At 48.5% G+C, this 24874-nt stretch overlaps 1 non-coding gene across 1 annotated transcript; it reads left to right on the top strand.

The window, feature by feature from the left end:
- The first annotated feature begins 20570 nt into the window (after positions 1-20570).
- LOC144701557 (small nucleolar RNA R71) lies at positions 20571-20679 on the top strand. Its single transcript, XR_013581048.1, has one exon. It is a non-coding gene; the product is annotated as a small nucleolar RNA R71 (small nucleolar RNA).
- Positions 20680-24874: the final 4195 nt, after the last annotated feature.

Raw genomic sequence — 24874 nt, 5'->3', positions numbered from 1 at the left:
TTACTTCCGATGTGAGGAAGCTACACTTCTTCGGGTGTGCGTATAACTGCTCATGCCAGAGGACGGTGCAAATCTGTCAAAGGTGGTCGAGGTGTTCCTCCCTCGACTTGCTGTATATGAGTATGTTGTCGAAGTAGACGATGACGAACCTCCCGATAGAGGCGCGCAGTATCTCATCATGTCAAAGAGATCCTGGACGCGCAGTATGGGGAAACGGTATCGTACCGTTATCTTGTTGATGGCGTGACTATCGCAGCACATGCGCCATGTACCATTCTTCTTCGGAGCTAGTAGTGCTGGTACGGCACAAGGGCTGAGGCTCTCCTGGACGAGGCCCTTCGTGAGTAATTGGCGGACCTGGCGTAGCAGCTCCTCGTACCTCTGCGGCTCCATGCGATAATGTGGTAAGTTAGGCAATGAGGCTCCGGGCACGAGGTCGATCGCGTGCTGGATGCTACGCATCAGTGGTAGCTCATGGGGTAGTTCCTCGGGGAACACGTCTCCAAACTCCGCTAAGATGGCCTCGACCTCCGGGCTGAGGGCTCTACAGGTGGATCGGCGGAGACGTCGAGGGTGACGGCGAGGCATAGGGGCGTGTCGTCGCCCTCACGATCCAAGTCTCGGGTAAACAAGGGGCATCGAACAACCATAAGCCCTATGGGCTTGGTCAGGGCCAGCTTGTTCACCGGTTTCGCCGTGTACTGGCGCCAAGTGACCCGTCTTCCCTGGTATAAGAACGAACATGTGTTCATTCTTCCGGCTAGAGTGACGTCGTGGTCATATATCCAGGGATGGCCCAAGATGATGCTTCCCACCTTCATGGGAAGCACGTCACAGAGGACGTTCTCGTCGTAGGCGCTCACCTTCAACGGGACGCGGCACTGGCTCTTCACCGGGAGCGATGAAGCGTCGATCCACGACACATCATAGGGAGTCGGGTGGCGTATCGGGGTCAGCCCGAGTCGGAGGATCATGGAATCTGATATGGCATTGATGCAGCTGCCGCTGTCGACGATCAATTTACACATTTTGTCATTGATCTTGACATAGGTGTAAAAGATCGAGGTGCGGAGTGACGCGTCCGCCATAGGGTCTGGCCGGGGAGTCACAGGGGCGGTCCGAACAGGGGGCGCGACTCGTGGTGATGGTCGCGTCCTGCTAGCACTGGGCTGATCAACGGCTATGTTGGCTAGCGATCAGTCTGTAACTCGTGGTGCCGATGTCGGGGATGGGCGAGAAATCGTGATCTGAATGTAACCGATCTGTCCATCGGGTTCCTCGTAATTGAAGGCGAACTCCTAGTCTACGTGATAGTGGTCGTCCAAAGTCTCATCCCTGTCCTCCATGTAGCCGGGATCAACGTCCCCCATGTCGATGAGAAGCGCGGACGATGGGCACTAACTAGCCCTGTGCTCTTTTCCATGGCACTTGAAGCACGTTAGGTGTGCTTGACTGATGGTGATGCTCCGGGTCGGAGTGTCGCTCGTGACGACCCGAGCAAGTGGGTTGGAACCCACGGAAGTGGGGGGGGGGGCAGTTCCTTGCCCCCCGGCAATCAGAGTAGCCCAAATGATCGTGGCGTCGTAGTCCGTGTAGGGACGGGTCTGACTAGTGTGGCTCGAGGCACGGTGGTCGCGCTGGGAGGGGTCGCCTCATCACTCAGAGGCTCCTTGTGCTCGACTAGGTGGTACACCTCATCCACCTCAGACGGGTTGCACTTGAGAACCTCGTTGCGCTGGGCTGTCCAAAGCTCGTGGGCGAATAGTCCGATGATGACTAGCGGGTCCTCCATGAATCGGTACCGCATACGGCACTCCTCAAATGCCTCAATATATTCCATCACAGAGAGTCGACCCTGCTTAAGGTCGAGCCACGTGAAGAACAATGACATCTGATACTGACGAGGTACATATTTGCTCCGTAGCTTCTGTGCCATGTCGACCCAGTATGTGATGGGTCGTCCTCGTCATTCGGCAGCGACGTGTGCGTTCTCCCAGAATATCTTGGCCTGCCCGCCATGTCTCGTCTCCGCGTACTCTACGCATAGATCATCGTCCATGCGGTACCACCGAAAGTAGGAGTTCATGTTCGACTCCCAGTCGATGAACTCCTTGGGTTTCCGTGAACCCTCGAAGACGGTGACGTCAGGATGCACACTCCACTGAATGCGGGCGCGGTGCTCCTCCTGTCGTCGCTCCTCGTCATCTTCCTCTAGACGCGGGTCGACGCGTCACCGAGTGATGACTCTCAATATGTCATAAATTAGTAAGGATTTTTTGAGCATCAAAGTGTCATTTGCATACATTTAGCCCATATTAGTCATGTTTCATGTGCATTGTTTTTCCTACTTACTAACCCGACTTGATTCTCTGAATCAAGTGGATTAAATCTCACTTATTGGATTAATGAGTTCAGATGTGGATCAAGCACAAAGAAGAATGCATTTGACCAAGAGGAGCTGGTGAAAATTATGAAGAAGAAAAGCCCTAAAAAATTCCAAGAAGCATAAAATTAGAGAAACCTATAAATATCCTCTAGAGAGAGCATTTTAGGCTGTCAAGAATTTCCACCTGAACAGGCTAGGGCTTGGAGAAGAAGAGTTCTGCACCCTCCAAGAGCTGATGAGCATTGGAGCTGGAGAGAAGGAGCAAGCTGAGGAGTAGCTTGGGCTAGATGACCTGCACCTCGCTGCAAGGATCGTGACACAAGGTTGGAGTGATTTCCCAAGTTTCAGTAACTGTGTAATTCTCTCTTTTAGACAATCTAGGTTGGGTTGGAAGATTCACACCAGTGATCTTCCAACAATTCCAACTGACGTTGTTCTCGTTTTAGTTTGATTGAAAGTTCATTGTTTTGTTCAAATCGTTCTCCCTCTCGTTTTCCCCAAAATCCACAGTTTTTTCATAGCAATCGCGCTTGAAGTTTTTCCCTATAGAAGCAGCAAGCTGCCAAGGCCGCACGCAACAGAGCTGCGCACAACCAAGGCCGCCAGTAGCCATAGCCGCGTGAGCAGAGCTGCGCACAACCAAGACTGCCAGCAGCCATAGCCGCGTGCAGACGCCGTGCAGCGAGCAGGCGCACCCGCTCGCAGGCAGTAGCCGTGCGCAGACGTCGCGCTGCTAGCGAGCACGCCCGCGTGCAGGCAGTAGCCCGCGCGTAGATAGCAGCTGCTGAGCACGCAGGCACGCCCGCGCGCAGGCAGCAGCCACGCACAGACACCGCGTTGCGAGCAGGCGCACCCGCTCGCAGGCAGCAGGTGCGCGCAGCCACAGTCAAGGCCGCCAGCAGCAGCCGCGCGTGCGCCGCGCACCGCCGCGCTGGCGAGCGAGCAGCGCTATGGCGCGTTCAGGCAGTATGATGGGGACCATCGCGACGACACCGCCACAAGATGTGTTCAACCTCTTTGAGCCGCTCGTGCCGACGCCCGCGACCCCGACTTTAAGTACTCGTCGTAAGTCTTTATTATTTTCTTGTTTCGTTTGTTCATGATAGACATTTGGATCCGGCCATGTGTTAGGCCTCACCCGCTCTTTTCACGTCCCGTTCTCTTTTGTTACGCGTAAAGAGGAGGGCCACGTCATGCGACGGACCCCTCCTCCTGTATGGCCTCTTGGCACCCTTCCCCCCCTATATAAGGGGAAGGCATGCCCAAGGGCCCGGGGAGAAGAGAATCCTTTGAGAATAATCAGTATTATGGTTTAGTCACGTTTTTGGTTTTCCTTGTCCCGTTGGAGTAAAAAAATAGCAGGGTGTTGTTCCCTACCTCTCGCCCAACCAGAAGACCTGTTCATCTCCTAGCTGCGACCCCTGAACTTCTCCGAGCAAGCACCTTCTCCAGCCAGGGATCGACTCTGGCCGACCAGCCTGATCCGTCGACCGGCCTTGGCTAGCCTGAAGACCGCTTTCCCCTTGCATGAGGTGCCCCTGACATCCACGCCCGCTCGGAGGCGACCTGCGTCGCTCAACCTTGTTCCCATCGACTGCTTGTGGGAAATAGTCGATCCCGCCCTTGGCAGACTTTGCCGCCCCGACTGCGCGAATTCGTGCCCGCAGCCACGCTCTGCTCCTCCACCTCGGCGCGCACGAGCTCTTCCGCGCCTGCCTAGTGCGGACTTCTGTTCCGGGCCGTCGCCGCAACCTCACGCACCACGGGGTAATAGTCCGCACTGCTCTAGCGCCTCATGACTAGTTCTGCCCTGCCTCTGCGTACGGTCTCACCTGCGGCCTCCCCCCGCCGACGCCACTCATAGTCTTGCGAGATCGAGCACCCCTATGCACCGGCCCTGCCTATGCTGTCTGCAAGTGAGCGTTCAAGCCTGCAAGCCGCCGCGCCCTTTGGCCCATCGTCAATCACCCCTCCCGTCCGTCTCCTGCGGCCGTGTGCGCCTCGCTGACGCTACAGCCGGTGGCCCTGGTCGCCGTACTCGGCCCACCCTACGAAGAGGGACTCCTCGAAGCATCGCTATTTGATCGTGTACCGGGCGTGGATATCGTCTCGCCCTTTCATCCCTGGGAAAAGTGATACCAACTCCCTTGCGTGATTGAGCGCCCAGGGTCCGACGCCTTCACGCCCCGGGCTGCCGATGTTCACCTGCCACCCTGGGCTGTCATCCCCTGCATCTTCAGCGTGGGTATTCAAATGTGTAATCGGAGCACTTAACCAGGTTCCCTCTCGACTCGTTTCCCCTTTGAGTTCCTAGTATCATTATTTTCTGCAGTGCTGTCTCTTCCTATCGTATTCCTCTGCCGCTTATCATTGTTAAGAGTTCAGCTAGGTTAACCACCCCATCATCGAGCGATAGGTCTTCTTTGAGATATACGATCAGCCCATAGTCGTCAAAGGTGAACTCTGCCGGGCAGTCCAACGCCCCTCTCATCGTGCTCGATCATGTAGATCTCACGGGTCATTCGGAGTCGACCCGGACCTAGTCGTCACCTTAGGACTTATTGGAACGTCGCCCCATCGTCGGCCCGTCCTCTCCGCTCAGAAGTACCTTTTAAAACCCATTCATTAACCTTACTGAACTCGCATCGTGCATCGTTGTGACGTAACACGAGCCGTCGATCCCGACATTACCGTGTTACATCATAGTAGTCCGCGTGCAGACGCCACGTGCAGCTGCTTAGCACGCAGGCACGCCCGTGTGCAGACACCGCGCTGCGAGCAGGCGCACCCGCTCGCAGGCAGCAGCCGCGCGCAGACGCCGCAATGTGAGCGAGCACGCCCGCGCGCAGATAGTAGCCCGCGCGCAGACGCCACGTGCAGTTGCTTAGCACGCAGGCAGCACCCACGCGCAGCTGTTTAGCACGCGAGGCTCGCCCGCACGCAAGCAGCGGCCCGCGCACAATAGGTACCGCGCGCAGGCCGCGTCCTCGCACAGGCACGCTCGTGTGCAGGCACACCCGAAGGGTGTTTGTGCATTTGCCCCAAAGGGCAGGGGTGAATAGTTCAGTAAAGAAATTTGGTATTGAAGATCCTGCTGAGTTGAATTTTCTAAAGAATACTCTGTAGGATTTTACTGAAGACAACTTAGCTGATCGTTATAACTGAATATTGAGATCCACAATTATAAATTGAATTGAACGGAACTGCTACTGTCTAACCTGCTCCCTGTGGATCGACACCTTCCTCGCCCTAAGGCTGTGAGGTAAAAAATATTGTTGCATAAGCTTAAATCTTCACACGATTAACAAGTCAATTACCAGTAAAAATACCCATAATTTGAGCATATCACCGAGGTGGGGTCAGCTCGCGGGCACGGCCGTCCCAAGGGTGGGGACTACCGTTGCGAGGGGCACGAACCTCAGGCATCGCGCGTGGTGGGTGACGTGGGACAAGGTCGTCCCGCTCGTGCCGGCGGTGTTGTGGCCGGTAGAGGCTGTCACGGCGGGCAGGTATGTCTGCTACTTGTGGGCGATCGTGAGGCCAGACGGGTTCGGCTCGGGGCGTCAGGTGGTCGACGTCCAGGTCGCGATCTCATTGTCGGACGTAGGGGTCCGCTCGGGCTGGACGGTTGGCCAAGTACTCGCGGGCGTAGTCGTCCCGCTGAGGGGGTCTATCCTTGGCGCGAGCGTCATACGGGTCACGCCACGGGTCTTGGTCTAGACGACCGGGGTAGGGGATGTCATCGTAACGTCCGTCGTATGCCTCGTATGTGTCTTCAATGTCGTCGTAGGGGCTCCTCCGTCGTGGCGCGTATCAGTCGACCCATGTCGGGTCGTGTCGTGGTCCTCGCGCAGGAAATGCCAATCCTGGTCCGCGTACGGGGGATCGTGGGCGCTCGAACATCCCCTTCATGCGCTCCTTCCGGGCAACCATGGCGCAAAAGTACGCCCGTTTGTCGTCCTGCGGGTCCTCCTGAAGTGGAAATTGGCGGTGTACTCCTCGTTCGCGGTCGTCGGCGCTCCAGGGTGCATCCTCCTCTTAAGGCAACTTCCCATGCGGGCGACGGCATATGGCCGTCTCTTCATCGTAATCACTAGGGGGGACTCGCCACGTGGGGGTGGTGAGCCGCGCGGGGAGATCCGTAGTCCACGAGACATGCTGGTGGGGTCTCATGGTCCGGACAACTCGAGGGCACCTGTAAGGGCGGGTGCCATCCGCGCGGCCTCGATAGGTGGCGGTATCGGGCCGGCTATCTAGGTCGCGGGATGATGCTCCGAGAGGGCAGTAGCGTGCCCTCTCTCGTCAGGCGACGGTTCTGACCATCGCGGGAAGATAGAACGTCCGCGTTGAGATCTTCGGCTCGATCGCGTCTCAATGGCCATCCCTAGGGAATCCTAGATGTGTTTGAAAACAATGAGATGCGATGCATGCAAATGTACCTAATGATGCGGAATGCAGAGTCGGAAGCGCGCTGTGAGCAACCACAGCCTGCTCTAATACCAATTTGATGCAAGACCACGTCCGAGACGAGGTCCGGCCATCACCGAGGGTTCAACCTCGGTGTCGAAGGTTAGTCAATGCGCGACATATGCTGTGGTTCGACAGGCACGGGAATCCTACGAAGACAAACTAGAATGAAGATGGCCAGGTAGGGGTGTAGTACGTGCAGCTGCTGACGAACAACGAGAGGCCGATGACCGAATCGATAGGGTCGCCCGGAGATGGGAGGGACCTTCCGACCCTCATCCGGAAAGGACGAGGTTGCTAGGTCGCCGAACAGGAAATTCCCGTCAAGGGTTACCCGCACGCGACGGGCGAACTGACTCGTCCAAGAACCAGGCCAGACGCTCAATTAAACGTTCGTTTTCACTCACCTGTCTCGCACACCTATGTCTATCCCGAGAGCGGTGGAGACAATAAAGAAATCCACTGAAAGAAATAAAGGACGAGCGCAGAGCAGCGTACCTCGTCGTTGTCGGGGAACGGGGGGGATCTATTGATCGCTTGTCGAGTCACTAGCAGATCGTCAATGCCACGACACGGGCGGCGTCAGACCGCGCACTCAGACACGAGTGGCGACACGGCGCGTGGGACGCATGCGCTCGCTTCAACACGAGGCCACGGGCGCGGGCTGGGCGGCTCGGGCGCGCACGGCGACGAATCGCGCACGTAGGGGTGATGCCAGGTGCACCCCACGATGGAAGGCGCCGACTAATCGTACCATAGGGCAGTCACGCGGGCCTCGTTCACAGCAGAGGTTTTGGGACAGCGTAGGCGATAGGCTGCGAGGGTGATGAACACCGGTGGCGGAACACCCGGCGGTCGGGAGGGGGTTCCGTGATTCGGTCGCGGCAGCCACGGTCCGTGGGAATATCACCCCATAAGGAGCACGATTCACCATGGAGTGGTGCGACGTTAGTACTCCAAAAAACCTCCTGGAGGTGGACGTCTGTCGAACAGATGGCGAGTCGGGTCACCGGCGATGCGAGGGCTCTCTGGAATCGGCAGGATGCGGGCCAACGCCGGGACAGGAGGATTCCTGTCAAGGAGGGCAGCCACGGCCCTAGGCGGCGGCGAAGGTGACCTGCACGTGGGGGAAGACTCTGGAGGCCGGTGCAGGGTGGTTCGTACAACAGAGGGCCCTGCAAGAGCGGTCGCTGGCGGCGTCAGGCAGTGTTGGCGGGCAATAGCAGCAAGGCCATGCACATGGCGCGGAAGACTTCACACCCGCGCGGCGCGCGAACAGGAGACGAGCGCAGCACGGCGCGTGCACGCGGCGCGATTGAGCGCCGGTGGCACGGCACAGGCTGGCCTTGGCCTCTCTCCCGCCTGCTGTTCTCCTTCCACCGGCGTCTCCTCTTCTTCTCCTGGTTCAGGCTCTTCTTCTCCTTCTTCAGCTCGTTGCAACCCTAGCTGAATGCGAGACAATACTTTCAAAAAGAATAATACTTTCAAATTTCAACAGCGTGAGTGTTTAGGGCACCCCACCTCCCTTTATATAGAGGGGGTGTGAGGGCCCTTTGACCAAAATGACCAACTTCTGACTCAAAATAACCCTGGGACCTAAGGGTATGGTGATGAGTGTAAAACAAAGAAACTGAGATGAAATGAGGGAGGGGAGGGGGAATTCTTACGGGATCGAATCCTCCTCCATGGTAACGATGCGTACGAAAACACGAAAGTAGAAGATCAAAACAAAGGACGACGGATGAGATGAAAGATGAAACGATAAGGTGTCCATTTACCCAGAATACTTGAATCTGAGTGTGCGTACCATCGCCTTGGCTTGCCGAGCAGGCTGAATGCGGACGGCCGGCGCTGCCGAGGGCGGCGGTGATGTCTCCGAAGCCATATCTGGTGCTGCAGAAGGTGCTGTCGGGGGCGACGATGACGACTCTAACAACGTGTATGGGGCTGCGTCATCAGCCGGCCTGGTGCGTGCTCGTCTCACACCCACACATCCGACGCTTGTCTGCGGACGCCCACCGGCCCTTCCTGTGACCCCTCATGATGGCGAGGATGCCAACACATTACCGTCGAACGCATTGCCACGGTCAACCGGAGTCAACACGCCTACTATGAACCCAACGGCGAAGTCAACCAAAGTCAACCCGCCACGATCAACCAAAGTCAACACGCCGCAACCGTCGACAAGCATGTCTCCACCCGCACACGTCCCTATGCGCATCATGAAACGACGCTAGGTGCAGATCCACAACTGTCCTTTGGCGTGACACGACACACGTCTTTGATTTCTCGTCTCTAATTTCTCATTATTTCTCTCTCCTCCAAGGCCTATATATAGGCCATTGTTTTCAAGAAACACTTAGGCAGTCATTATTCATGAATTGAGTTTTTGTTTAACTCTTCTTGGAGGACTGCCCAGCCTCCCTATCGTCCCTCAACCCTAGCACTGCCATCGTCATTGCTGCCGCCGCCACATTGCGTCGCCGGCCTTCCACCTCTTCCCCTCCCACTCTCTCTCTCTCTCTTCCCCCAGCCGCGCAGCCGCCCACACACGCGGCGCGCCGACTGCCTGCCCGCCCTATGTACGCGGCCAGCCGCACGCGCCGTGTCTCGACCGCCCGCCCGCGCCGTGTGTCGATCGCCTGCCCGCACCGCGCACGCGACCGCCCACACATGTCGCGCGTTGTCTGCCTGCCCACACCACGCACGCCACGCACCGACTGCCTGCCCGAGCCGCGCACGCCGCGCACTTACCGCCTGCCCCCGCCGCGCACACGGCCGCCTGCACACACCGCGCAAGGATTGCCTGCTGCGGCGTGCACGCGGCCGCGCCACACGCCGCGCGCCAGCCACCAACGTCGTCGAGGCCATCCAACGGTTCATCATCAATGCCATCCAACGCTTCGTGCGCGCGGGTATTCGCCTATGCCTGACTCTGCGACAGTGACATCTACTCTCAACTAGGCCGTTCAACGCCCGAAACGCCCAGAATCTTCCTTGTCCAGTGGGCCGCTCAACGCCCGGATTCGCCCAGCCCCGTCACGATCATAATTTCCCGCGTCCTCTTCACGCACTACGGTGCCGAGGTACGCCTGAACTCTTTGTTGTCGAAAGTGTTCTCCGTCCAGTGTTTTCTTGAGAAGTTTCCACAGCCGTCAGAATTAGATTTGATTTGGATTTCCACTTCTTCTCTCTCTTTCTCGAGTGTTTATTCGCGACGCAAATTCGAGTATTGATTTCGGTGCTTAGGCATCGTCGCGGTGAGGGGAAGACAGTACTCCCGCCCTCGATAAGGGTCGGAGCTGCACCACCAGATTTTCATCGGTTTTAAAGTCCGAATCCGACCGTGTGATTTCTATGGCTGTTTTATCCCTCGTCGTCCCTCTACCCGTAGTTTGGCCCATCAACCCAACCGTCCATTCCTTCATCGTCCACTCCCTAGTCTATCACTCCGTAGTCGTCCTACGTCACCTCATCCACGCGTCATCCTGCCCATGGACTTGCCAGCCAGTCATCTCCGTCTTTGGGTATCCTGCGCCATCAACCGTGTCGTGGACTAACATCAAGTCAGGTACCTATTCGTCTCCTCTCCATTACTCAGGTATTATTACGTCTTTTAGTGCCGTCATCCTCTATCACTCCCTCTGCCGGAACTTCACCTCCCCTACCGGAACTTTGATAGGGTAGCCACTATTGTTGAGGGGTAGGATTTTCTTGCGGTAGAGGGTTAACTGTTGATCCTTAGGTGTCGAACACATTCGGGCCGTCAAACACCCCTCACTCCATAGATGTCTCAGTTAGTTCTAGGGTCATTGGGAGTCTAGTCAGATCAATATCTTCCCCTGCGGACGACGTTGATCATCCTTCCTCTTCCTTGGCTGTCCATATTGCTCATTAAAAGAAAGTATTTTAAACGTCATTCATCTTAAACCACTTACGAATCTTCTCATCATAATTCCTGTAACGTAATACGAGCCGCGCAATCTAGGCACGCCATCATATTACATCAGATAGAGATAGAGATAGAAATAGAGATTGCGATAGAGATAGAGATCTAGAAAGAGATAGAGATGGAGATAGAGATAGAGATAGAGATAGAGATAGAGATAGATATAGATATAGGTATAGAGATAGAGGTAGAGATAGAGACAAAGACAAAGATAGAGATAGAGATAGACATAGAGATAGCAATAGAGATAGAGATAGAGATAGAGATAGACATAGAGACGGATATAGCAATAAAGATAGAGATAGAGATAGAGATAAACATAGAGATAAAGATAGAGATAGAGAAAGAGATAGAGATAGAAATATAGAAAAGGATAAAGATAGAGATAGAGATAGAGATAGAGGTAGAGGTAGAGGTAGAGAAATAGATAGATATAAAGATAGAGATAGAGATAGAGATAGAGATAGAAATAGAGTGATGGGGGACCATTGCGACGACACCGACACAGGGCGCGTCCGACCGCCCCAAGTCGCTCGTGCCGATGAACGCGACCCCGCATTCAGGTATTCGAAGTGAGTTTCTTGTTATTTGCTTACATTGTAATTTTGGATCGAGTCACGTGTGGACCGATCCCGCCGTACGTCTCGTTTCTCCTTAGGGTTTACTGAGCTGTCGCCCCTCTCGTCGGCCCGTACTTCCCACGCTTGAGTTACTTTAAACATGCATTCATTCCATACTGAATACGCATCGTGCATCTGCTTATGACGTGATACAAGCCGTCGATCCCGGCCGTTCCGTATTACATCATAGCGATAAAGATAAAGATAGAGATAGATATAGAGATATAGAGATAGAGATAGAGATAGAGATAGAGATAGAGATAGAGATAGAGAGAGAGATAGAGATAGAGAGAGAGATAGAGATAGAGATAGAGATAGAGATAGAGATAGAGATAGAGATACAGATAGAGCTAGAGATAGAGATAGATATAGAGATAGTGATAGAGATAGAGATAGAGATAGAGATAGAAATAGAGATAGAGATAGAGATAGAGATAGATATACATATAGAGGTAGAGATAGGGATAGAGCTAGCGATAGAGATAGAAATAGAGATACAAATACGGATATATATAGAGAGAGATCGAGATAGAGATAAAGATAGAGACCGAGACCAAGATAGAGACAGAGATAGACATAGAGATAGACATAAAGATAGACATAGAGACAGAGATAGAGATACGGATAGAGATAAAGATAGAGATAGAAATAGAGATAGAGATAAAGATAGAGATAGAGATAGAGATAGAGATAGAGGTAGAGATAGGGATAGAGATAGCGATAGAGATAGCGATAGAGATAGAAATAGAGATACAGATATGGATATATACAGAGAGAGAGATCGAGATAGAGATAAAGATAGAGACAGAGACCAAGAAAGAGACAGAGATAGAGATAGAGATAGACATAGAGATAGAGATAGAGACAGAGATAGAGACAGGGATAGAGATAAAGATAGAGATAGAAATAGGGATAGAGATAGCGATAGAGATAGAGATAGAGTTAGGGATAGAAATCAAGATAGAGATAGAGAAACAGATAGAGGTACAGATACACGTAAAAATAGAGATAGAGATAGAGATAGAAATAGAGATACTGATAGAGATCAAGATAGCAATAAAGATAGAGATAGAGATAGAGATATAGATAGTGATAGAGATAAAGTTAGAGATAGACATAGCGATAGAGATAGAGGTCGAGATAGAAATAGAGATAGAGAGAGAGATTGAGATAGAGATGAAGATTGAGACAGGGACAGAGATAGAGATAGAGATAGAGATAGAGACAGATATAGAGATCGGGATAGAGATAGATATAGAGATAGAAGTAGAGATAGAGGTAGAGATAGAGATAGAGATAAAAATAGAGATAGAAATAAAGATAAAGATAGAGATAAAGATAGAGGTAGACATAGACATCTTAATAGAGCTAGAGACAGAGATGTAGATCAAGATATAGATAGAGATAGAGATATATATACAGACAGAGACTGTTATAGAAATAGGGATAGAGATAGATATAGAGAAAGAAATAGATAGAAATATATATAAAGATAGAGATAGAGATAGAGATAGAGGTTGAGGTTGAAATCGAGATAGAGATAAAGATAGAGATAGAGATAAAGATAGAGATGCAGATATGGATAGTGATAGCGATAGAGAGAAAGATAGAGATAAAGATAGAGATACAGGTATAGATACATATAGAAATAGAGATCGAGATTGAGATAGAAATAGAGATGCTGATAGAGATAAAGATAGAGATAGATATAGAGATAGACATAGAGATAGAGATAGAGATAGAGATAGAGATAGAGATATAGATATTGACAGATATAGAGACAGAGATAGAGATAGAGATAGAGATAGAGATAGAGATAGAGATAGAGGTAGAGATACAGTTAAAAACAGAGATAGAGATAGAGATGGAGATAGAGACAGAGATATAGATAGAGATAGAGATAGAGATAGAGATAGAGATAGAGATAGAGATAGGGATAGAGATAGAGATACAGATCGAGATAGAGATAGAGATAGAGATCGAGATAGAGATAGAGATAGAGATAGAGATAGTGATAGATATAGAGATAGTGATAGAGATAGAGATAAAGATAGAGATAGAGATAGAGATAGTGATAGAGATAGAGATAAAGATAGCGATAGCTATAGAGATAGAGATGATAAACTCATTTTTTGGGGTGTTTTTTACTGGTTGTTTAGCAGTTAATACGTGTGAGGATTGAGCTTATACAACAAAATTTATAACCTCACAGCTTAGGGTGAGTGAGGGTCGATCCACAGGGAGACGGCAAAAAACAGCAGAAGAATTCTTTCTATCAAATCAGTTCTTTTGGATCTCAATACTCAAGTATAAACTCTGGTAAACGATCTTCGGTACAAACAACAGAGCTTTCTTTAAAAGTCTCGGTGCAGCAAATCTTCAGTAAGGCTTTCCTTACTGAGGATTTGCCCTTGCCCTTTGGGGCAATTTCACAAACACCCAGCGGGTGTTTGTGCACGCGCGAGCGCCTGCGCAGGCGAGCCTGCTCGCGGCGCTGCCGCGCGTGGGCGAGCTTGCTGCACGCAGCGCTGCTGCGTGCGGCGTTGTTCCCCGCGGCTTGGATTGCTGGCAACCTAGGCTGTTGCCTAGGTTGCTAGCAGTTTGGAAGTTCTGCAGGGATGGATTTCACGATCTGATGCGAGAACAATGGAATCTTTGCTAGAACGGAATGGGAAACGATTCAATCAACTATGAAATTCGAAATCAAGCGTAACCAAAGGAACAACAGAAATTGGAAATGCTGAAGACACAGCTTGTGATCTTCAACCGAACTCTGATTGTCTTAGAAGGGAGAAGAAGATTGTACTGAAACTGAAACGCTCACGCCTCCTCGTGTCACTCCTTCCAAGCAAGGCGACGATCGTCGTGCTCCAGCTACTCCTCAGCTTGCTTCTCTCCCAGCTCCAATGCTCATCAGCCTTGGAGGGTCTGCAGAAATCCTTTCTCTCCAAGCCCTAGCTTCCTTGAGAGAAATTCTGGACAACCTAAAATCAACTCTCAAGAGGGTATTTATAGGTTTCTCTTAAGTCATGCCCAGGGGCATTTTCGTAATTTTTGCGTCTTTGAATTTTCGCCTGCTCCTCTTGATCCTCGTCTCTTTCCTTGATCTTCTTAACCTGTCTCTGAATGTTTACTAACCATAAAATGTTAAATATATTCCACTTGATTCCAAGGATCAAGTGGGGTTAGTAATTTCATAAAATGATGCATATGCATGATATTAGCATGAATTAACATTATAATTTTGATGAATGAAAGCTAAAAAGTTTACTTATTTGATGACATATTTGAGAGTCATCAAATACCCCCCAACTTAGATCATTACTAGTCCCTTAGTAATGAAATGCAGGTGAGAATAAAAGATGATCTCAAGTTGACTTTCGACTTCCGATAGCTTTGATTCATGCTCTTTTCAAGGAGTATTTTCAGTAGTTGAACTTGACCAGCACAGGAGAAATTTAGGATCTATCTCAGCCTTCTACCTCAACTAAGTGCACTTGATCTACGGCGTACATATAGTAAGTACATAGTATATGGAGTAAGATCGAGGTAACACCCCAAGCGCACTACTGAACGAGGCGTAGAGAGTGGTGCTAAGGCTAGCTCAATACTATGGCTATAGTAGCATCGGCTCAAACACATGGGAGACAGCTTTTCCACCTTTATTTTCTTTGGCATTTGCTGCTTGTTGGTCATTTTTGATGACAATCAACTTTAGTACTATGATGCAAGCTTTTGCTCGTTTATGCGCAGTGCAGCTTTCACTTTATAGTTTGGTGGCGCTTATCCACTACCCATGTGCCGTCCTTCGTAGACTGGCAGCTTATTCCCCCGACGAAGTTTTGTATCCTTCTTGGTTCAGGGAGCTTCACTCACGTCATAATAATATTGCCGATGAGCTAACACTAACCCTACTCTCCACTAAAGCTAAAAATTTTCGTGCATGTAAGTGCTAACTCAACCCGAGGTGGATGGTGAGGTGAGATACGTATAATGGTCAGATATATGGCTGTAATAGTATGGATCATAGTGCACCTAGCTAGGCTTACTTCACCTAGGATTTCCTAGCTGGCCACTCTTGCTCTTCTACCCTTTTGAAAAGAATCGAATTATCATGCATATCATTGGACAAGTATCTCCTAGGATCATCAAATATCCATGGTTTATGAATGCAAAATGAAAAAATTTTAATGGATGATGCATGCAACTGTACTCCCCTCCCCCCCAATAAAAAGGCATGTTCCTACATGACAAATCATAATTAAGAGAAAGGAGAAAGAGAGATCCAACCATGGAAGGAAAGGCTGCGATCAGCATTCGTGTTGTCCAGTGACGGTGTACCTAGCTTGGATAGGAGTTGCTGCACACGAAGACAGAAACAAAAACGAAGAAAAAAAAAACAAAACACGGCAAAATAACAAAATAGAGAAAATAGAAAATGGAAGCAAAAACTAATCAGATCATGCGCGCTCGTGCGGTGGCTTTTCTAAAATAATATTCACGGGGCTATTAAGATCCTCTTCTTCTAAGTAGGGTTTGAGCCGTTGCCCATTCACAGTGAATTGTCTTTGAGATGTAGGATCAAAAATGGTAACCGCTCCATTCTCAAAAACCTGCTGAACAAGGAAGGGGCCATCCCATCGCATTTTCAATTTTCCTGGAAAGAGTTTTAATCTAGAGTTGTAAAGCCATACTTTTTGATTCTCTACAAAAATTCTTCTCCTCAAGCTCTTATCATGAAACATCTTCATCTTGGCTTTATAAATCTTCGAATTCTCATAAGCCTCATTTCTTAACTCTTCCAACTCATTCAATTGAAGAAGTCTATGCTTGCCGACTCTATCCAAATCTAGGTTGAGTTTCCTAATAGCCCAAAGGGCCTTGTGTTCTAACTCAAGTGGTAGGTGACAAGCTTTCCCAAAGATAAGTCGAAAGGGAGACATGCCGAGAGGAGTTTTGAAAGCGGTCCTATAGGCCCATAATGCCGCATCTAGCTTCCTAGACCAATCTTTCCCATCCGGACGCACTATTTTCCTCAAAATTTTCTTAACCTCCCGATTGCACAATTCCACTTGGCCATTGGCTTGAGGGTGATAAGGAGTAGTGACTCGATGATGGACACCAAACTTCTTGAGGAGGTTCCTAAAGTTGTAGTTTGTAAAGTGGGAACCTCCATCACTAATGATAGCTCGTGGGCATCCATATCTATAAAATATGTTTTTCTCAATAAAATTATTCACTACCTTACTGTCATTGGTTTTGGAGGGAATGGCTTCTACCCATTTGGAGACATAATCGACAGCCATCAAAATATATTCATAACCATTAGAACTAGGGAAGGGTCCCATAAAATCGGTTCCCCATAAATCAAATATTTCTACTTCTAGTATGGGTTGTAGGGGCATTCTATCTTTCCTATTTATGTTGATGGATGCTTGGCATGCTAAACAAGTATTATAAAATTTCTGGGCGTCATGAAATAATGTAGGCCAAAAGAACCCTGATTCAACAACTTTATGAGCTGTTACCTTGGCCGATTAGTGTCCCCCTTCGGGTTTGGAATGACAGAATTTCAAAATGCTTCTTTGCTCGCTCTCGGGGACACATCGCCTCAAAATTTGATCTTGGCCTTGATGGAATAGCTCCGGATCTTCCCAAAAATAAAATCGTGCATCCTTAAGCAGCTTCTTCCTCTCATGAGACGTCCATCCTATGGGAATTTTTCCTGAAACCAAAAAATTGACAATGTGCGCGTACCAAGGAACCAATGTTCCTTGTGCGGTTAGGACAAATTCATCAGGAAATGCATCATTAATTTGTTCAGTTGGGGCGCCTATGATTCGGGAGAGGTGGTCGGCTACTACATTTTCACACCCTTTCTTATCTTTAATCTCTAAATCAAATTCCTGTGATAAAAGTACCCATCTAATCAACCTCGGTTTAGCCTCCTTCTTCGTTAACAAGTATCTAATAGCTGCATGATCCGAAAAAACAGTTATTTTACTACCTAGTAAATAAGACCTAAACTTTTCTAAAGCAAAAATAATTGCCAGCAGCTCTTTTTCGGTAGTAGTGTAATTCAGCTGCGCATCCACTAAAGTTCTGCTGGCGTAGTAAATGACCACGGGTTTCTTGTCAATTCGCTGACCTAACACTGCACCTACTGCAAAATCAGAAGCATCACACATTAGTTCAAAAGGAAGGGTCCAATCGGGCCCTTGCAAGATAGGTGCGTTAACTAAAGCTTCTTTCAATTTATCAAATGCGTTCTTAGCCTCTAATGTTAGTTCAAAATCATTACTTTTAGACGATAAAAGATTTGTAAGAGGTTTAGAAATTTTAGCAAAATCAAGGATAAAACGTCTATAGAAACCCGCGTGGCCGAGGAAACCCCTAAGGGTTTTTAGGTTGGTTGGAGGTGGAAGGCCCTGGATGATCTCAATTTTGGCCTTGTCCACTTCCAATCCACGGTTGCTGACCGTGTGTCCCAACACTACTCCCTCCTGCACCATGAAATGAGATTTTTCCCAGCACCTCTTCAATACTTTGGTGAGGCTTAGTAAGCAGTTTTCAAAGGTAGATCCAAAAACTGAAAAATCATCCATAAAGATTTCTAGACATTCTCCTACTAAATCAGAAAAGAGGGCATTCATACATCGCTGAAATGTGGCGGGGGCATTGCATAGCCCGAAAGGCATACGCCTAAAGGCATATGTCCCTACGGGACTCGTAAATGTTGTCTTCTCTTGATCATCAGGATGGATGTTTACTTGGTTGTATCCTGAATAACCATCAAGAAAACAAAAATATTGCTGCCCTGACAGTTTTTCTAGTATTTGATCTATGAAGGGCAGTGGGTAGTGATCTTTCTTTGTCGCCTTGTTTAATTTCCTATAATCAATGCACACCCTCCATCCAGTGGTCAATCTCTTCTGCACCTCTTCCCCTTTTTCATTCACTTCTACTGTAATTCCAGATTTCTTTGGTACCATGTGTACGGGACTCACCCATCTACTATCGGATATGGCATAAATAATTCCTGCATTCAACCACTTTATAATTTCTTTCTCAAGAACTTCTCTCGTGTAAGGGTTGAGTCTCCTTTGATGCTCTCTACAAGGTCTTGCTTCCTCTTCTAAAAATATCCTGTGTTCACAAATCGAAGATGGAACTCTCCTAATATCATCAAATGTCCAACCTATAGCATTTTTATGCTCCCTAAGTACATCGAGCAAGTCACTTTCTTGTTCAGGAGTGAGTGATGAGGAAATGATTACTGGTAAGATTTCCTTCTCATCTAGATATGCATATTTGAGGGATGAGGGTAAGGGTTTCAATTCTGGTCCTACCTCTACCGAAGGGGCGTCTATGACTTCTTCCTCTAGCTCTCTGCCCTCTACTTGTGACAAGTATTCCTTAATCACATCCTCTCCGTCACCCTCTGCACACAATTTTAACTTCTCATTGCTTCCTAAGGGACACTTCATCATTTTTGATATATCAAGTTGAACTCTCTCCTTTCCAATTTTAAACTCCACCGTCCCCTTTTCCCAATCCATTATCGTTTTTGCCGTAACTAGAAATGGTCTTCCTAAGATAATAGGAGCTAAGCTAATGTTTCCCGATATCTTCACATCAGTCACTGTAAAATCTACAGGTATTTCACAATTCTCTACAGTGATCATGACGTCGGTTAACCTTCCTTCGGGTTGCCTCACGGTTCCATCGGCTAGGAGTAAATCCATGTGTATTTCCTCCAATTCTCCAAACCCACACTCCTCATATAATGCCATTGGGATGATGCTTATGCTTGCTCCCGTATCTAATAAAACTTTAGAAAATGTGTTTCCTCCAATTTCACATGTGATGAAAGGGGCTCCGGGGTCTCTCATTTTGATAGGGATGGCATTAAGGATGCTAGAGGCATTCTCAGATAATTTAAATACTTCCCTAGGCTTCCTAATGGTGCAAGAGTCCTTAAGGTACTTCTTTAGGGAGGGTGCGCACCTAAGCATATCTTCTACAGTTACAGTCATGGTGGCTTTTTTAAAATTCTCCAGCAATCGGTTTTCATAATCAAGGATCAGTTTTTTTCTATTTAAAGCGGAAGGGTAAGGAACATGTTGCCCACTCGTAGAAGGTAGAGGTTCCTCCATGTAGGGAGAATCCTCTCCTTCTTCCTCTCGTGGTTCATTCCCCTTCTTAGAATTCTCTCTAGAGTTCTGATAGGGATCCTGAAGTTCTTTTCCATTTCTCAATTTTGAGATTGCTCGAACTTCAGGATCGTCTCCATTCGTCTCATCAGGAATGGAGTGCTGCACATGATGCAAGTTGCATGGATTTATTAATGGTTTCGTGGGAAATTTATAAGATGTGCAAGGTAGGTCTAGAGATATACCTTGATGTTCGGATTGTGCAGGCCTGAAGCTTTCTAGCATCTTCCTCATCTGCTCTTGAGACTCCAGCATTTGCTTTGTTTGAAATTCCATCATCATTTGCATCTTCATCTCCATCTCCGCCCGCAACTTTTGGTTTTGCTTCTCTATCATATCTGAAATGATGGGGGTAAGTGAAGAAAAATCAGGTTGGTTTTGAGATGGAACCTGGTACTACTGTGGAGGCCTGTGCTGGAATGGTTGTCTCTGCTGGAACGGAGGTTGAGCTGCCGGCTTGTTCCCTTGGTGGAAGGTCTCTCCGTTTTGGAAATTTGGCCTCTTTTGACCTGCCCACGGTTGTTGCGGCTGGTTGAAGGCCTTCACCTCTTCTTCCATGGCTTGGCAGGCTCCATCTTCATGTTCCCTGCTGAAGCAGAGAGAGCAGATCTTAGCTTTACTGATAGGAGAGTTACCTAAAAAGACATTCTTCAAGGTGGAGGTGAGCTCCTCCAATTTCTGGTTAGTCTCCCTTAGGCCCGCAGCTCTCCTCCTTGGCGTTAAACTGCAGCACTCATGCCCTTTTTGGCTGCAGGTCACTCCCATTCTGATTGGCCCCAATCTCCTGCAAGTCAGTTTCTGCAACTCTCTCCAAAATATCGAAAACTTCATCCTCATATGTGGTATAAAACGTTCCACCCGTAGCGAGATTTACTTTGTTTTTCATAAAATCAGAGAGAGATTCATAAAATATTTGGGCTAGTTGACATTGCTCAATGCCATGGTGAGGACATTTCCTCAACAAATCATTGAATCTCTCCCATGACTCACTAAAGGCTTCTCCGTCATGAGGATGGAAATTGTGAATTTCTCTTCTATAAAAATTCATTTTGGAGAGAGGGTAAAATTTCTGCATAAATTTTCCTTGCATCTCTTCCCAAGAATTAAAAGTGATTCCTAGATTACGATACCATGCAAACGCTTTATCTTTAAGAGTTAGAGGAAAATATTTCATTTTTAGCATCTCTGTAGATATTCCCGGAACATTTTGAGAAGAGCATCTAATATGAAAATCATCAAGGAATTCTAAGGGATTCTGTGCAGGTAATCCGTTAAATTCAGGTAGAGAATTGATCAATGCATTATCGTATCGAAACAAGATACCTTCACCGATGTTCAGATTTACATCGGTTTGTCGTAAGCTTCCGGACGGTGTAGACCTATCCAACATAGTTCTTCTCCTTTCATTCTGCTGATGTTTCTCTTCAGCCATATTTCTCTGCTGAATTTCTGGTTCTGTGACTATAGAATCCGGGGTGGCGTCTCTACTAATTTTTTCTGCAGACTTCTCACCAGCTCTTGAGCGTGTAACTACCATAGATTTTCAGCACAAGTGTTAGCAGAACAATGAGCTGAGGATTTTTAAGTCCTGCAGCTTAAGGAGAATCAAGAAAAGATTACTGAAAAATTAAAAAAAATTCCTACTGTCATATATTGCTCCCCGGCAATGGCGCCAGTTGATAAACTCAATTTTTGGGGTGTTTTTTACTGGTTGTTTAGCAGTTAATACGTGTGAGGATTGAGCTTATACAACAAAATTTATAACCTCACAGCTTAGGGTGAGTGAGGGTCGATCCACAGGGAGACGACAAAAAACAGCAGAAGAATTCTTTCTATCAAATCAGTTCTTTTGGATCTCAATACTCAAGTATAAACTCTGGTAAACGATCTTCGGTACAAACAACAGAGCTTTCTTTAAAAGTCTCGGTGCAGCAAATCTTCAGTAAGACTTTCCTTACTGAGGATTTGCCCTTGCCCTTTGGGGCAATTTCACAAACACCCAACGGGTGTTTGTGCACGCTGTAGCGCGCTGGCGCGCTGCTGGCTGCATGTGTGGCGAAGCTTCTTTGCAGCGCTGCTGCGTGCGGCGTTGTTCCCCGCGGCTTGGGTTGTTGGCAACCTAGGCTGTTGCCTGGGTTGCTAGCAGTTTGGAAGTTCTGCAGGGATGGATTTCACGATCTGATGCGAGAACAATGGAATTTTTGCTAGAACGGAATGGGAAACGATTCAATCAACTATGAAATTCGAAATCAAGCGTAACCAAAGGAACAACAGAAATTGGAAATGCTGAAGACACAGCTTGTGATCTTCAACCCAACTCTGATTGTCTTAGAAGGGAGAAGAAGATTGTACTGAAACTGAAACGCTCACGCCTCCTCGTGTCACTCCTTCCGGGCAAGGCGACGATCGTCGTGCTCCAGCTACTCCTCAGCTTGCTTCTCTCCCAGCTCCAATGCTCATCAGCCTTGGAGGGTCTGCAGAAATCCTTTCTCTCCAAGCCCTAGCTTCCTTGAGAGAAATTCTGGACAACCTAAAATCAACTCTCAAGAGGGTATTTATAGGTTTCTCTTAAGTCATGCCCAGGGGCATTTTCGTAATTTTTGCGTCTTTGAATTTTCGCCCGCTCCTCTTGATCCTCGTCTCTTTCCTTGATCTTCTTAACCTGTCTCTGAATGTTTACTAACCATAAAATGTTAAATATATTCCACTTGATTCAAAGGATCAAGTGGGGTTAGTAATTTCATAAAATGATGCATATGCATGATATTAGCATGAATTAACATTATAATTTTGATGAATGAAAGCTAAAAAGTTTACTTATTTGATGACACATTTGAGAGTCATCATGAGGCTAGCCAGACCTCCTACACTATGTCTTAAGGTACAGGAGACACAAGTTCTGAATTTTCAACAAATGACTCCAAAGAGTTCCTTGGGCATGCCATCCCCTTATATAGTGAGGATGGGTCCCAAGTGAACGTGGGGAGAGGACGAACCGTCACGAGACGTGGTTTGACCTCTCCTTACAAATTTGAAATACAAATGAGACGAAAATGAAAGATGAAGGACGGGGCCCAACATTGGCCCAATCCATAAAATCCAGAAACACACACGAACAAGAAATAAACATATGATAAGAAAGTACTTACGCAGGGTACTTGAACCCCGGGTGGCGCGCGTCGACTCGAGCCGCTCATCGTGGTTGCGGGCGTCCCTTCGTGCCGTCGTCCCGATGGTCCTCCATCATCCTCCCGGGTTGGGAGGAGCTCGACTCCGGCGAGCAAAGTTCCGCAATGTCCTCGAGCGGTGAGAGCAGGTCCGGTCGGAGTCGGCAAAGATCGTCCTCGGAGATCCACGTGTCGTCAGATGATGGTCGCCCCTGCGAATGGACTAGAAAGGAATGGCCAACTCGCTCCCCCTCAGCGTGAATTACCTCCTGCAGTATCGTTTCTATCGCGTCTTGCCGTACAAGGAGGGGAAACGGAGAAGGAAGGAGTGTGCTCTCACTTTCTTTACTACTTAGGCTCAAGTGGCTATGAGGTTCAATGATCGGTGGCGAGGGCTGGTATCGGGATAAGTCACTGACGTTAAACATCGAACTAATCCTCCAATTTGGCGGGATGCTCACGACATAGGCGTTGTAGTTTATCTTTTAGGTTATCGGGAAAGGCCCGGCGCTACGAGCATGGAGCTTCGTAGCGACCCCAGGAGAGAACCTCTCGGGCCTCAATCTGACCAGAACCAGTTCTCCCTCAGAGAATGACATAGACCTACGACCCTTATCTGCCGACGCCTTGTACTGCTCATTCATGGATGCAATGCGTGAATGGATGTCATGATGCATGTTCCTAATATGCTCTGCAAATTCTAATGCATTATCTGAGATCCTATGTTTTTTGTGCAATGGCATGAGGTAAATGGGTCGACGTGGTAGTTGACCATAGACGATTTCAAATGGTGCCTTGCCCGTGGTGCGATTGACCTAATAGTTGAAGGCAAACTCCGCCCGTGGTAGGGCTTGATCCCATGCGACTACATGTTCGCCAATGATAGATCTCAGTAGATTACCGAGGCTGCGGTTAACAACCTCGGTTTGGCCATCCGTTTGCAGATGGTAAGCCGACGAGAATTTCAGTTGTGTGCCATGAGGACCCACAACGTCTTCTAGAAATAGCTTGTAAATTTTACGTCTCGATCCGAGACGATAGTCTTGGGCACTCCGTGCAGCTTGACGATGTTGTCGAAGAATATATGCGCAATCCGGGAGGCATTGAACGTCTTCGAGCATGGTATGAAACGCGCCATCTTCAAAAATCTGTCTACCACGATCATGACCGAATCGTGGCAGCGCACGGTCTTGGGCAACGCCAAAACAAAATCAAGGCTAACATCCTCCCAAGGTCTGTCGGGAACCGGGAGGGGAGTGTACAAACCCGTATTTTGTTTTGTGAGTTTCGCTCGGGAGCATGTGAGGCATCGGGAAATAAATTTCCCAACGTCTCTCTTCAGTGAAGGCCAATAAAATTTTTCTTCGAGGCCGAGGATCGTCTTATTGATCCCAAAGTGACCACTCATTCTGCCGGCATGAGTCTCATGGATCAGGAAGTCTCGAACCAATGTTCGAGGTACGCAGAGTCGTCGTCCCCGAAAAAGATAGCCGTCGTCGAGGAAGTAGTCCTTCGACTTAGGTGTGGTGGAGCTCGTGTAGGATGAATAGATATGAGAAAAATCTGGACACTCGGTGTATTCCTTCCGGAGCTCCTCAAATCCAAGGACATGGTTCGCTATAATGGGTAGGAGAAGTGGTCGTCTGCTCAAAGCGTCGGCGACAACATTATCTTTACCCTTCTTGTGCCGAATGATGAAAGTAAAGTCCTGAAGGTAGGCGATCCATCTAGTATGACGATCGCTGACCTTCTTCTGGTCGTGCAAATGCCGAAGGGCTCCATGATCTGAATAGAGGACAAACTCCTTGGGGAGAAAATAGTGTCGCCAATGCCGGAGAGACTGTACGAGAGCATAGAATTCTCGATCATAATTATCGTACCTCTTTCGAGTATCGTTCAGCTTTTCGCTGAAGTACTCGATGGGGTGGCCTCGTTGGCTAAGTACGCCGCCAATGCCGACTCCAGACGCGTCGCAGGCAACCTCAAATACATCGTTAAAGTCTGGCAGCTTGAGGACGGGTGCCTCGGTCATGAGCTTCTTAAGAAGCTCGAACGCATGGTCGGCAGAGGGG

Source organism: Wolffia australiana, chromosome 3 (genome assembly GCF_029677425.1).
Source record: "Wolffia australiana isolate 7733 chromosome 3, ASM2967742v1".
Classification (NCBI taxonomy): Eukaryota; Viridiplantae; Streptophyta; class Magnoliopsida; order Alismatales; family Araceae; genus Wolffia; species Wolffia australiana.
Note: the sequence above shows the minus strand (reverse complement) of the source record. Positions and strands in the feature narration are given on the sequence as shown.